Below are 13,637 nucleotides of genomic sequence, written 5' to 3' on the forward strand. Positions count from 1 at the left end.
ATAAATGTTTAGAATTACAGGAAATTAGCTTTAAAACTGCAACATTTTCTCTCAGCCTCATGGCAAAATGTGTAGAATAGCAGGGAATTAGCTCAGAGATTCTTGAAAGTCGGGACAATACTTGACTGGCAGGAAATAATTATTTTCATATAAAATGATTTTGTTGCATTATTTGCGCTTAAAATGTACATTTAGGCAATTCTATAAGGGAAAATATTTGTTTTGGGAATTTTCAAAATACTTTCAATATTATTCATTTCCATGTCAGCTCTATGCCTGGAAATGCCCTTGTCCGGAGCAAAGGATACCAATTTCAAACTAAAAAAAAAAATGTTTAAAATTCTATTATGTAGATTTTTGCAATAGTCCTATGTGACTTTAAATAATATTTCTCTCAAAACTTTGATTCCTAAAAGATGTGTCTGGAGATTTGGTCAACTCTGTCAGATTAGTCTAAAATCCTAAATTAATCAGGAATGAGCAGGGTCAGCTATACCATAAGGACCCCTTATTCATGTCCTCATTACATTAAAAAAAAAACATTTTTAGTCAATTAGCAGACGCTCTTATCCAGAGCGACTTACAGTTAGTGAGTGCATACATTATTTTTTTATTTTTCATACTGGCCCCCCGTGGGAATCGAACCCACAACCCTGGCATTGCAAAGCCATGCTCTACCAACTGAGCTACATTCCTGTAGTCCACTCATGGTCTGTAAAGTTCTCCACTTTTTATATATTTAAACAAACAATATTGGAATCACTATGGTCACAACCATCTGCCTAATAGAATATTAGTTTTGATTCAAATATTTTACATTTTATTAGGTTTTAGAGTCAAAGCAAGAGGAAAAACAAAATTGCTACTGTGTATACCACTTGAATGACGAAGGAAAATGCTATTTTTGTTAACTCCGTAAAACATCAGCTCCGTCAGATCTTTTTCTAACGTCAACTCCTTCAGAGTGCTGAAAGATCTGATAGAATGGTTAAGTATTTGCTGTGCTAGACCTAAGGGATAATGTTTGCTTTATAAATGTTGTTTTATGTTCAAAATCTAGAAAAACATTCCAAAATGCTAACGAAATTAGCCCTGGAGCATTTAATAGTGCTATAAAACAAAACAAAAATAAGTTTAGAGTTTTGTATTACATATCTGAACAATCTAATGTTAGAATTAAACAATCAAGGCCTTTAAACACTTCTAGGACAATAATTGTAAAAATGTAATGCCTTTTATGGTGTCTGACAGAGTTGACATAAATCCAGTTAGTTGCAATTTATGAACAAAAAAACCCAAAGCATTTGGAGGTTGTTCCTTTACATGGTGTGATAGCTAATACTTTGGTCTATCAAAGTATATATTTCACATTTTGTTAATTTTAAGACAAATATATATATATATTTTTTGTTGTTGATTGTCCCGCTCTAAAGCCGCAACATTTTCTCTCAGCCTCATGGCAAAATGTTTAAAATAGCATGAGATTAGCTATAATACTGCACATTTTGTCCCATTCTGCTCCATGAAAAAAAGAAAAATACACAAAAAAACCTGCTGGGTGCACTGGTCGGACCTTGCTGGGTGCCCTGCGAAACTGCGCTACGCAAGTGGATGTCTCATGGTATGGTGGGGTATGCAAAATAGGTCAACTCTGACAACCTTTATCTCTTGAATGTTTTGGCATTCAGGCCCAAAAAGTTACTTTCTGAGCACTTCTACAATGGGCAAATATGTATGGAAGGTTTCTTTCTAATCAAAAGAGGTGCTGTTAAAAAGTGATTGAATTAAAATGGATATACCAATTACACTCTTTTCTTATTTGACTTATCTGATTGTTTTTCTATTAGCCTAAATTTGAACTTTCCTCTGTCATATAATCTAAGATGTGAAACAACATACATTTGCAATATACATTTGCACTTATGTGCATTTTTGTATATTGCTCGTAGTATATGCAGACATTGGGCTCCCGAGTGACGCAGCAGTCTAAGGCTCTGCATCTCAATGCTTGAGTGGTTGAGGTGTCACTACAGACCCCCTGGTTCGATTCCAGGCTGTATCACAACTGGCCGTGATTGGGAGTCCCATAGGGAGGCGCACAATTGACCCAGTGGTGTAGGCCGTCATTGTAAATAAGAATTTGTTTTTAACTGACTTGCCTAGTTAAATAAAGGTAACATTTTAAATTGACAAGTGCATGGTATTTTTAAAGAGTGCATGGCACAAGAGTAATGGAAAAGGTAGCATTACTTTGCTTTATAAAATGACTAGTAAAATATGACTTCTAATCTCAAGAAAAAGAGAAGTAAACCTGTCTGATACCAGTTGCTGTTATTTTGCTTTTTAAATATGTCAAACATATTATGATGACAACATTTTGTGACAGCCAGATAATCAGGCATCTGAACAAAAACGATTCAGACTTGGAACATGTCTTTCAGGAATGGAGGGTAGTCTTAGCTTTAGAATAGATGTTTTAATTGCATATGTTTTTTTTTGGGTCGTTTAGCAAACACTCTTATTCAGAGCAATTTACAGGAACAATTAAGGTTAAGTGCCTTGCTCAAGAGCACATCGACAGATTTTTCACCTAGTCAGCTCAGGGATTAGAACCAGTGACCTTTCAGTTTCTGGCACAACGCTCTTAACCACTAAGCTACCTGCCGCCCCATGCGTTGACAGGTTGGAGATCGCAATGGGTTTAGTGATGGAAGATGATCAGTTGGACTGGATAAGCTTAGCAGTGATAGCTGATAGTTTGTCAGGAACAGTGGGTAAAGACTGTAGTTCTGCTTCTTATACGTACATATTTTCTTCCCCACATAATATCTTTGATAAGGCTTCCAGAGACCTACCTACACCCTATAGCACACAGACAGCTCCTACAGTATGTGTGATGTATGAACCACCCAGCACTTTCACCTGTATTTTCGAGTATGACAAGCATGTATTTCTAACCTTTACCATCGTCACATCATGTTGTTGCTGTTGATTATTCTAAGCTATTCACCATACAAATGAGCATAAAAATGTGCCTCCTTCCGGATGGGAATGCAGCACAGACAGGATTGTTACACAAGGTGAGGCATCCTCACCCTAGGTATCAGACCTAGCAGCTTTCCACTGTCCCTGTTAAGAGCTTTAGGAATGTTTCTGGAAAGAGCTGAGCAGCTAAAGCGATCACAACAGGTCACACAAGTCCAGAGTCCCAACGATTAAGACAAAGGAGGGAGGAGGAGGTGAATGGGGCAGTAGGGAGGGAATTGCTGATTATATTGACCTACCAAGGAACCAGGTTACACACAAATATTACATTACTTTCACAATATACCATTTGGACTTTATAATGCAGCAAACCTTTATGATGTAGGTCTATTAGAGTATGTTATCTGTGAAGTAGACACACAAACAAAAACAAAAAAAGGTTAGGTCTTAAACAAAATTGCTCCGTCAGGCTACTCACTATTGGCCAAATAGATATGCACATGCAACTAACAGTTATGTGTGCAGATCTCTTATTAAAACATGTATGATCTTATGGTTGTTCAAGAACTGCATAGGTAAAGAAAAAAGTGTGTGTCTTTGAACATGTGTAGGTTATGTGTGAGAGATGGAGCTTTGTGATGCGCGGGGGAGGAGGCTAATTAACTAATTAACCAATTAACTAATTATCCGATTAACATAATTAAAAGTATGGTACGCTAATAGACTTCAAAGGGACACAGTCTGATGAAACATCTTGACCATGGCATCCTGAGTTTCAGTGAACAAGACAGATATCTTTAGTTATTATAATTGGAAATAATTATTATAATTAGAATAATTATTGTTAATTCTTTCCACAGATGCTTTGTAATCTTTTTTTATTCAAACTTTGATAGGCTTTGGTTGCCTAAAATCAATACAATTTCAACATTTCTAATTTGACATTAATTCACTACATATACAAGGCTGGCATTTTTCTAAGATGGCATTGCATCTTTATTCTGTAAAAAAAACTATAATCTAAATAAGCATTTTTATATTGTGTTATCGCTTCCAACTTTGTGGCAACAGTTAGGGGAAGGCACTTTCCTGTTTCAGCATGACAATGCCCCCGTGCACAAAGCGAGGTCCATACAGAAATGGTTTGTCGAGATCGGCCAACAAACAGAGAGTGAGTTAGCTATATCGACAATTCTATTTTTAGTAACTTAGTGTTTTCTAGATACGGGTGAAATAGATGGCTACCAGTTTGAGATACTCTTTATTTTGATAACATTAGCTATCTTACGTTAGCTAACGTCAGTCAAAGATAGAATGAACAAACAAACATGTTTACTCTGCTGAAGGTAGCTACTAGTATAGCAGTGACTACCATGGCAAAGGCTAAATTGATTGACAGTGTGTATACCAAAAGATAGCTATATGATTTACAGTAGGTGATGGCTTTCAGAGTTCAATACAGGACTGTAATGTTAGCTAGCTAGCTAACTTACCCAGCTAGGCTAGCAAGCTACCTAACGTTAAGTTACCTCTAATTGAGGCAAAGACTTTGTGTTTTCCTTGGGCAAAAGTTCAGGATACCACCAGGTTGCTTCCCGAGGCTATGAGTCAGTCACCGGGGGCTGATACTGTCATGGTTCATGTGGGGTCAAATTACATTATGAAGGGCAGCTCAGAACAACTGAAGATGGAATTTAAAGAACTGATTAGGTCTCTACTTGACACCAACAAACGCCCCATAATATCTGGCCCTCTGCCCTCCCTAAATTGTGACATTGAACAGTTCAGCAGACCTTTAGCCCTCCATAACTGGCTACGAGACTATTGCAGCTCTGTGGGTGTAACGTTTATTGACAATTTTGATACCTTCTGGAAACAAAGCTCGTATTATAAGGAGGATGGGATCCACCTAAATCATTTGGGTTCCTGGATCCTTTCACAGCATTACAAGGCTGCGTTGAGACAATGACTTATCAATGACCCAAGTCCAGCTCATTTAATCCCTACCATTGTGTCACTGAGTTGTCATAATGCTTCAGCAAATGTACATTATCCTAGGGGCGTTGGAAGACACAATGTAAATAACCTAATTTATGTCCCTCTTACTGCCCGGAATGCCTCTGCAATGCCTCTGCACCACATTCCTGTAAAGTTTAGAGAGGATCTCATGTTAAATACTGTTGAAGTAATATGGCTACAGGTTCACCTGCCTCACCTAAAGCCCATTCTGGTGGGAAGCTGCTATAGACCTCCAAGTGCTAACAGTCAGTATCTGGATAGCATGTGTGAAATGCTTGATAATATACACTACCGTTCAAAAGTTTGGGGTATCTTAGAAATGTCCTTGTTTTTGAAAGAAAAGCAATTATTTTGTCCATTAAAATAACATCAAATTGATCAGAAATACAGTGTAGACATTGTTAATGTTGTAAATGGCTATTGTAGCTGGAAACGGCTGATTTTTTATGGAATATCTACATAGGCGTACAGAGGCCCATTATCAGCAACCATCAGTCCTGTGTTCCAATGGCACGTTGTGTTTGCTAATCCAAGTTTATCATTTTAAAAGGCTAATTGATCATTAGAAAACCCTTTTGCAATTATGTTAGCACAGGTGAAAACTGTTGTGCTGATTAAAGAAGCAATAAAACTGGCCTTCTTGGACTAGTTGAGTATCTGGAGCATCAGCAATTGTGGGATCGATTACAGGCTCAAAATGGCCAGAAACAAAGAACTTTCTTCTGAAACTCGTCAGTCTATTCGTGTTGTAAGAAATGAAGGCTATTCCATGCGAGAAATTTAAAAAAAACTGAAGATCTCATACAACGCTGTGTACTACTCCCTTCACAGAACAGCGCAAACTATTGATCATATCTTTACTAATACTGCATAAATTAGTTTGAAAGCATTATCCAAATCCATCGGATGTAGTGATATCAATATAGTAGCCATATCTAGGAAAACCAAAGTTCCAAAGGCCTAATATTGTGGATAAGAGGTCATACTATACGTTTTGTAGTGATTCCTATGTTGTTGATGTGAAGAATATTTGTTGGTCTGTGGTGTGTAATGATGAGCAACCAGATGCTGCACTTGACACATTTATGAAATTGCTTATCCCAGTTACTAATAAGCATGCACCCATTAAGAAAATGACTGTAAAAACGGTTAAATCCCAGTGGATTGATGAGGAATTGAAAAAAAGTATGATTGAGAGGGATGAGGCAAAAGAGATGGCAAATAGGTCTGGCTGTACAACCAATTGGCAAACGTACTGCAAATTGAGAAATCATGTGACTAAACTGAATAAAAAGAAGAAGAAACTACACCATGAAACAAAGATAAATGACATAAAGAATTATAGTAAAAAGCTTTGGAGCACGTTAAATGAAATTCTGGGCAAAAAGACAAACTCCGCTCCATCATTCATTGAATCAGATGGCTCATTCATCACAAAACCCACTGATATTGCCAACTACTTTAATTATTTTTTCATTGGCAAGATTAGCAAACTTAGGCATGACATGCCAGAAATAAACGCTGACACTACACATGCAAGTATATCTGACCAAATTATGAAAGACAAGCATTGTAATTTTGAATTCCGTAAAGTAAGTGTGGAAGAGGTGAAAAAAGTATTATTGTCAATCAACAATGACAAGCCACCGGGGTCTGACAACTTGGATGAAAAATTACTGAGGACAATAGCAGATGATATTGCCACTCCTATTTGCCATATCTTCAATTTAAGCCTACTAGAAAGTGTGTGCCCTCAGGCCTGGAGGGAAGCAAAAGTTATTCCCCTGCCTAAGAATAGTAAAGCCCCTTAACTGACTCAAATAGCCGACCAATCAGCCTGTTACCAACCCTTAGTAAACTTTTGGAAAAATTGTGTTTGACCAGATAAAATGCTATTTTACAGTAAACAAATTGACAACAAACTTTCAGCACGCTTATAGGGAAGGACATTCAACAAGCACATACACAAATGACTGATGATTGGCTGAGAGAAATTGATGATAAATAGATTGTGGGGGCTGTTTTGTTAGACTTCAGTGCGGCTTTTGACATTATCGATCATAGTCTGTTGCTGGAAAAACATATGTGTAATGGCTTTACTCCCCCTGCTATATTGTGGATAAAGAGTTACCTGTCTAACAGAACACAGAGGGTGTTCTTTAATGGAAGCCTCTCCAACAAAATCCAGTTGGGGCTCCCGAGTGGCGCAGCGGTCTAAGGCACTGCATCTCAGTGCTGGAGGCATCACTAGGCTGTATCACAGGCTGTATCACAATCCAGCCGTGATTGGGAGTCCCTTAGGGCGGCGCTCAATTGGCCCAGCGTCGTCCGGGTTTGGCCGGGGTAGGCCATTGTAAATAAGAATTTGTCCTTAACTGACTTGCCTAGTTAAATATAGGTAAAATAATAATAATAATAATAATAATAATAATAAATATCCAGGTAGAATCAGGAATTCCCCATGGCAGCTGTCTAGGCCCCTCAATTTTTTCAAATTTTTGAGTAAAGCCAGTGTGTGTCACGGTTTACTAAGCCAGAACCCAGAAGCAGACCAGGACAAGGTAAGTGGTGTCAAAGGTGAGTGTTTATTTAACTGATCCACGAGTGCTGCTGAATAATCCAGGGAACAGAGCGGGCGGCGTGGATGAGTTGTTGAGGGTGCAGTAGTTGGTCCAATGATGGCTCGGCAGCCGCCGACCATCAGGCAGAGGTTGGGTGAAGGTTCCGGACGAGTGACTGCAGGGAGAACAAAATGGAGGTAAGCATACAACAAGCAAACAAGGTGCAAAACAACAAAACTAATGCTCTAAGCTCTAAGACTGATCCGCTGATAAACATACTGTTCATGGCTAGCGATCCGGCAGGGAATGGATGTTAGGCCAGAGCCTAAGAAGGGTGATGATCAGGACCAGGTGTGCAGATTGCTGATGGGATGCAGGTGCGGAAATCAAGAGAGCTCCCGCCTAGCAACGTTGCCCGGCAACCAGGCAGGGAGCGTTCCAGAACCCTCGGGAAACTGGAGATCACGAGCAGAAAAACTAGTACACAGACAGGACCCGACTCAGACTGCCGGGATCGTTACAGTGTGTCTATATATGCGGATGACTAAACAGTATACACGTCAGCTATCACAGCGACTGAAATGACAGCAACACTTAACAAAGAGCTGCAGTTAGTTTCAGAATGGGTGGCAAGGAATAAGTTAGTCCTAAATATTTCAAAAACTAAAAGCATTGTATTTGGGACAAATCATTCACTAAACCCTAAACCTCAACTAAATCTTGTAATGAATAATGTGGAAATTGAGAAAATTGAGGAGTCTAAATTGCTTGGAGTAACCCTGGATTGTAAACTGTCATGGTCAATACATATTGATACAACAGTAGCTAGGATGGGGAGAAGTCTGTCTATAATAAAGTGCTGCTCTGCATTCTTAACAGCACTATCAACAAGGCAGGTCCTACAGGCCCTAGTTTTGTCGCACCTGGACTACTGTTCAGTCGTGTGGTCAGGTGCCACAAAGAGGAAAATTGCAATTGGCTCAGAACAAGGCAGCTCGGCTGGCCCTTAGATGAATCAGTCACTCAGTAAACTTGTACTGCTTTGTACATTAGCTATGTAGATTAGGTTAATGTCTTGGGGGTCTGTCCTTATTGTCTACAGCTGGACACTCATTCTCACCCATGTACCAAAACAGGAAGGTCTCCATTCAAAGGCCACTACACAACACAAGGCTAGGTAAATGTATTCAAATAAAATAAAATCAAATTTTACTTGTCACATGCAGCGAATACAACAGGCGTAGTAGATCTTACCATGAAATGCTTACTTACAAGCCCTTAACCAACAATGGAGTTCAAGAAATAAAGTGAAGAAAATATTGACTAAATAAACTAAAGTGTTCAATGTAAATAGTCCGGGTGGCCATTTGATTAATTGTTCAGCAGTCTTATATCTTGGGGGTAGAAGCTGTAGAAGCTGTTAAGGAGCCGTTTGGACCTAGACTTGGCGCTCTGGTGTCCTTTGACAGCTCTTTGGTCTTGGCCATAGTGGAGTTTGCAGTGTGACTGTTTGAGGTTGTGGACAGGTGTCTTTTATACTGATAACAAGTTCAAACAGGTGCCATTAATACAGGTAATGAGTGGAGGACAGAGTAGCCTCTTAAAGAAGAAGTTACAGGTCTGTGAGAGCCAGAAATCTTGCTTGTTTGTAGGTGACCAAATACTTATTTTCCACCATAATTTGCAAATTAATTAATTAAAAATCCTACAATGTGATTTTCTGGATTTTTTTTTCTCATTTTGTCTGTCATAGTTGACGTGTACCTATGATGAAAATTACAGGCCTCTCTCATCTTTTTAAGTGGGAGAACTTGCACAATTGGTGGCTGACTAAATACTTTTTTTCCCCACTGTAGGTCCTGGATGGCAGGAAGCTTGGCCCCAGTGATGTACGGGGCCGTACGCACTACCCTCTGTTGCGCCTTACGGTCGGATGACGATCAGTTGCCATACCAGGCAGTGATGCAATCGGTCAGGATGCTCTCGATGGTGCAACTGTAGAACTGTTTGAGGATCTGGGGACCCATGACAAATCTTTTCAGTATCCTGAGGGGGAAAAGGTGTTGTCGTGCCCTCTTCACGACTGTCTTGGTGTGTTTTAACCATGATAGTGTGATGGTGATGTGAACACTAAGGAACTTGAAACTCTCAACACGCTCCACTACAGCCACATTGATGTTAATGGGGACCTGTTCAGCCCTCCTTTTCCTGTAGTCCACGATCATCTCCTTTGTCTTGCTCACATTGAAGGAGAGGTTGTTGTCCTGGCACCACACTGCCAGGTCTCTGACCTCCTCCCTATAGGCTTTCTCATCGTTGTCGGTGATCAGGCCTACCACTGTTGTGTCGTCAGCAAACGTAATGATGGTGTTGGAGTCATGCTTGGCCACGTGGTCATGGGTAAACAGGGAGTATAGGAGGGGATTAAGCATGCAACCCTGAAGGGCCCCGGTGTTGAGGATCAGCGTGGCAGATGTGTTGTTGCCTACCCTTACCACCTGGCGGCGGCCCGTCAGGAAGTCCAGGATCCAGTTGCAGAGGGAGGTGTTTAGTCCCAGGGTCCTTAGCTTAGTGATGAGCTTTGTGGGCACTACGGTGTTGAATGCTGAGCTGTAGGCAATGAACAGCATTCTCATATAGGTGTTCCTTTTGCGTTTGAGATTGCGACATCTGTGGATCTGTTGGGGCGGTATGAGAATTGGAGTGGGTCTAGGGTTTCCAGGATGATGGTGTTGATTTGAGCCATGACCAGCCTTTCAAAGCACTTCATGGCTACCGATGTGAGTGCTACGGGCGGTAGTCATTTAGGCAGGTTACCTTCGCATTCTTGGGCACAGGGACTATGATGGTCTGCTTGAAACATGTGGGTATTACAGACTCGGTCAGGGAGAGGTATAAAATGTCAGTGAAGATACTTGCCAGTTGGTCCGCGCATGCTCTGAGTACACGTCCTGGTAATCCGTCTGGCCCCGCGGCCTTGTGAATGTTGACCTCTTTTAAAGGGCTTGCTCACATCGGCTACGGGGAGCGTGATCACACAGTCGTCCGGAACAGCTGGTGCTCTCATCCATGCTTCAGTGTTCCTTGCCTCGAAGCGAGCATAAAAGGCATTTAGCTTGTCTGGTAGGCTCACATCAGTGGGCATCTCGCGGCTGGGTTTCCCTTTGTAGTCCATAATAGTTTGCAAGCCCTGCCACATCCGACGAGCATCAGAGCCGGTGTAGTAGGATTCAATCTTAGTCCTGTATTGACGCTTTGCCTGTTTGATGGTTCATCTGAGGGCATAGCGGGATTTCTTATAAGCGTCCGGATTAGTGTCCCGCTCCTTGAAATCGGCAGCTCTAGCCTTTAGCTCAGTGCTGATGTTGCCTGTAATCCATGGCTTCTGGTTGGGATATGTACGTACGTTCACTGTGGGGACGACGTCGTCAATGCACTTATTGATGAAGCCGGTGACTGAGGTGGTATACTACTCAATGCCATTGGATGAATCACGGAACATATTCCAGTCTGTCCTAGCAAAACAGTAGCGTAGCATCCGCATCATCTGACTACTTCCATATCGAGTGAGTCACTGGTACTTCCTGCTTTAGTTTTTGCTTGTAAACAGAAATCAGGAGGATAGAATTATGGTCAGATTTGCCAAATGGAGGGCGAGGGAGAGCATTGTATGCGTCTCTGTGTGTGAAGTAAAGGTGGTCTAGAGTTTTTTTTCTCCTCTGGTTGCACATGTGACATGCTGGTAGAAATGAGTTAAAATGGATTTAAGTTTGCCTGCATTAAAGTCCCCGGCCACTAGGTGCGCCGCCTCTGGATGAGCATTTTCTTGTTTGCTTATGGCCTTATACAGCTCGTTGAGTGCTGTCTTAGTGCCAGCATCGGTTTGTGGTGGTAAATGGACGGCTACGAATAATATAGATGAGAACTCTCTTGGTAGATAGTGTGGTCCACAGCTTATCATCAGGTACTCTACCTCAGGCGAGCAATACCTTGAGACTTCTTTAATATTAGACATCGCACACCAGCTGTTATTGACAAATAGACACACACCCCCGCCCCTCGTCTTACCAGACGTAGCTGCTCTGTCCTGCCGATGCATGGAAAACCCAGCCAGCTCTATATTATCCGTGTCGTCACGACTCAGTGAAACATAAGATATCACAGTTTTTAATGTCCTGTTGGTAGGATAGTCTCGACCGTAGATCATCGAGTTTGTTTTCCAGTGATTGCACGTTGGCCAATAGAACTGAAGGTAATGGCGATTTACTCACTCGCCTTCGAATTCTAACAAGGCACCCCGACCTTCTCCCTCTGTATCTCCGCCTTTTCTTCACGTAAATGATAGGGATTTGGGCCTTGTCTCTGGAGAGCAGTATATCCTTCGCGTCAGAGTCATTAAATAAATAATCTTCATCCAGTTCGAGATGAGTAATCACTGTTCTGATGTCCAGAAGCTCCTTTCGGTCATAAGAGACGGTAGCAGCAACTTTATGTACAAAATAAGTTACAAACAAATAAAATAGCACAGTTGGTTAGGAGCCCGTAAAACGGCAGCAATCCCCTTCGGTGCCATTGATTGAGGGTCTAGCCATTATGGTAGTCTTTATTGTGATTTGTAAAGTGTGAATAAGAAAAACAGCAAAGCCAAGTGTGTAGCTCACAACATGATATTCAGTGCATTCGGAAAGTATTCAAACCACTTGACTTTTTCCACATTTTGTTACGTTACAGCCTCATTCTATAACGGATTAAATTGTTTTTTCCCCAAATCAATCTACACACAATACCCCATAATGACAAAGCAAAAACAGGTTTTTAGAAATTTTAGCTAATGTATTAAAAATGAAAAAATTAAATACCTTATTTACATAAGTATTCAGACCCTTTGCTATGTGACTCGAAATTGAGCTCAGGTGCATCCTGTTTCCATTGATCATCCTTGAGATGTTTCTACAACTTGATTGGAGTCCACCTGTGGTAAATTCAATTGATTGGACATGATTTGGAATGGTCCACACCTGTCTACATAAGGTCCCACAGTTGACAGTGCATGTCAGAGCAAAACCCAAGCCATGAGGTCGAAGGAATTGTCTGTAGAGCTCCGAGACAGGATTGTGTTGAGGCACAGATCTGGGGAAGGGTACTAACACATTTCTGCAGCATTGAAGGTCCCCAAGAACACAGTGGCCTCCATCATTCCTAAATGGAAGACGTTTGTAAGCACACAAGTCTCAATGTCCTTGAGTTGCCCAGCCAGAGCCCGGACTTGAGCCTGATCAAACGTCTCTGGAGAGACCTGAAAATATCTGTGCAGTGACGCTCCCCATCCATCCTGACAGAGTTTGACAAGATCTGCAGAGAAGAATGGGAGAAACTCCCCAAATACAGGTCTGTCTTTTTTTTGATAACATTTCTAAAAACCTGTTTTTGCTTTGTCATTATGGGGGGAAAAAACGATTGAATACATTTTACAATAAGGCTGTAATGTAACAGAATGTGGAAAAAGTCAATGGGTCTGAATACTTTCCGAATGCAATGTTTAGATATAAAATGTACTGACAAGTGACTAAATGATTCTAGTTGCATTAGAAACCAATAAAGTGTTGATTCAACTTCTGGATAAATTCATTGTGATATTCATGAAGTGCCCAATCCCAATTCATGAATTTATGCCTTTCCTACGAACTTCTCAGTATTTGGTATTCAGACTTACCTTTTTCAGTCACGTAACGTGCTCTGCAGGTGTGGCTACCTTGCGCACTCTGAATATATGTAATTCCACCGCTGAAAACCCTCCCACTTCCTGGCCAACATATTTTCTCGTGGAGTTTTCATTCAATGGGGTTTTCAATACATTTATCTTAAACCATACCTTTAAATATGGTGTACCTTTAATTAGGATTTTGTCGACAGACTCAATAGAGTACATTGAGAGAATGGGGTCAGAATATAGGGATCAATGAAAGAAAGCCATCTATGCATATTTGTCTCTGTTTCAGCACCAACTGGTAGATTTAAAAATAGTCTGATCTTGTAGATTATTTAGGCAAATTTTAGGTTTAGGAATGTATG

The sequence above is a fragment of the Coregonus clupeaformis genome, chromosome 12 (assembly GCF_020615455.1).
Source record: "Coregonus clupeaformis isolate EN_2021a chromosome 12, ASM2061545v1, whole genome shotgun sequence".
NCBI classification, from domain to species: Eukaryota; Metazoa; Chordata; class Actinopteri; order Salmoniformes; family Salmonidae; genus Coregonus; species Coregonus clupeaformis.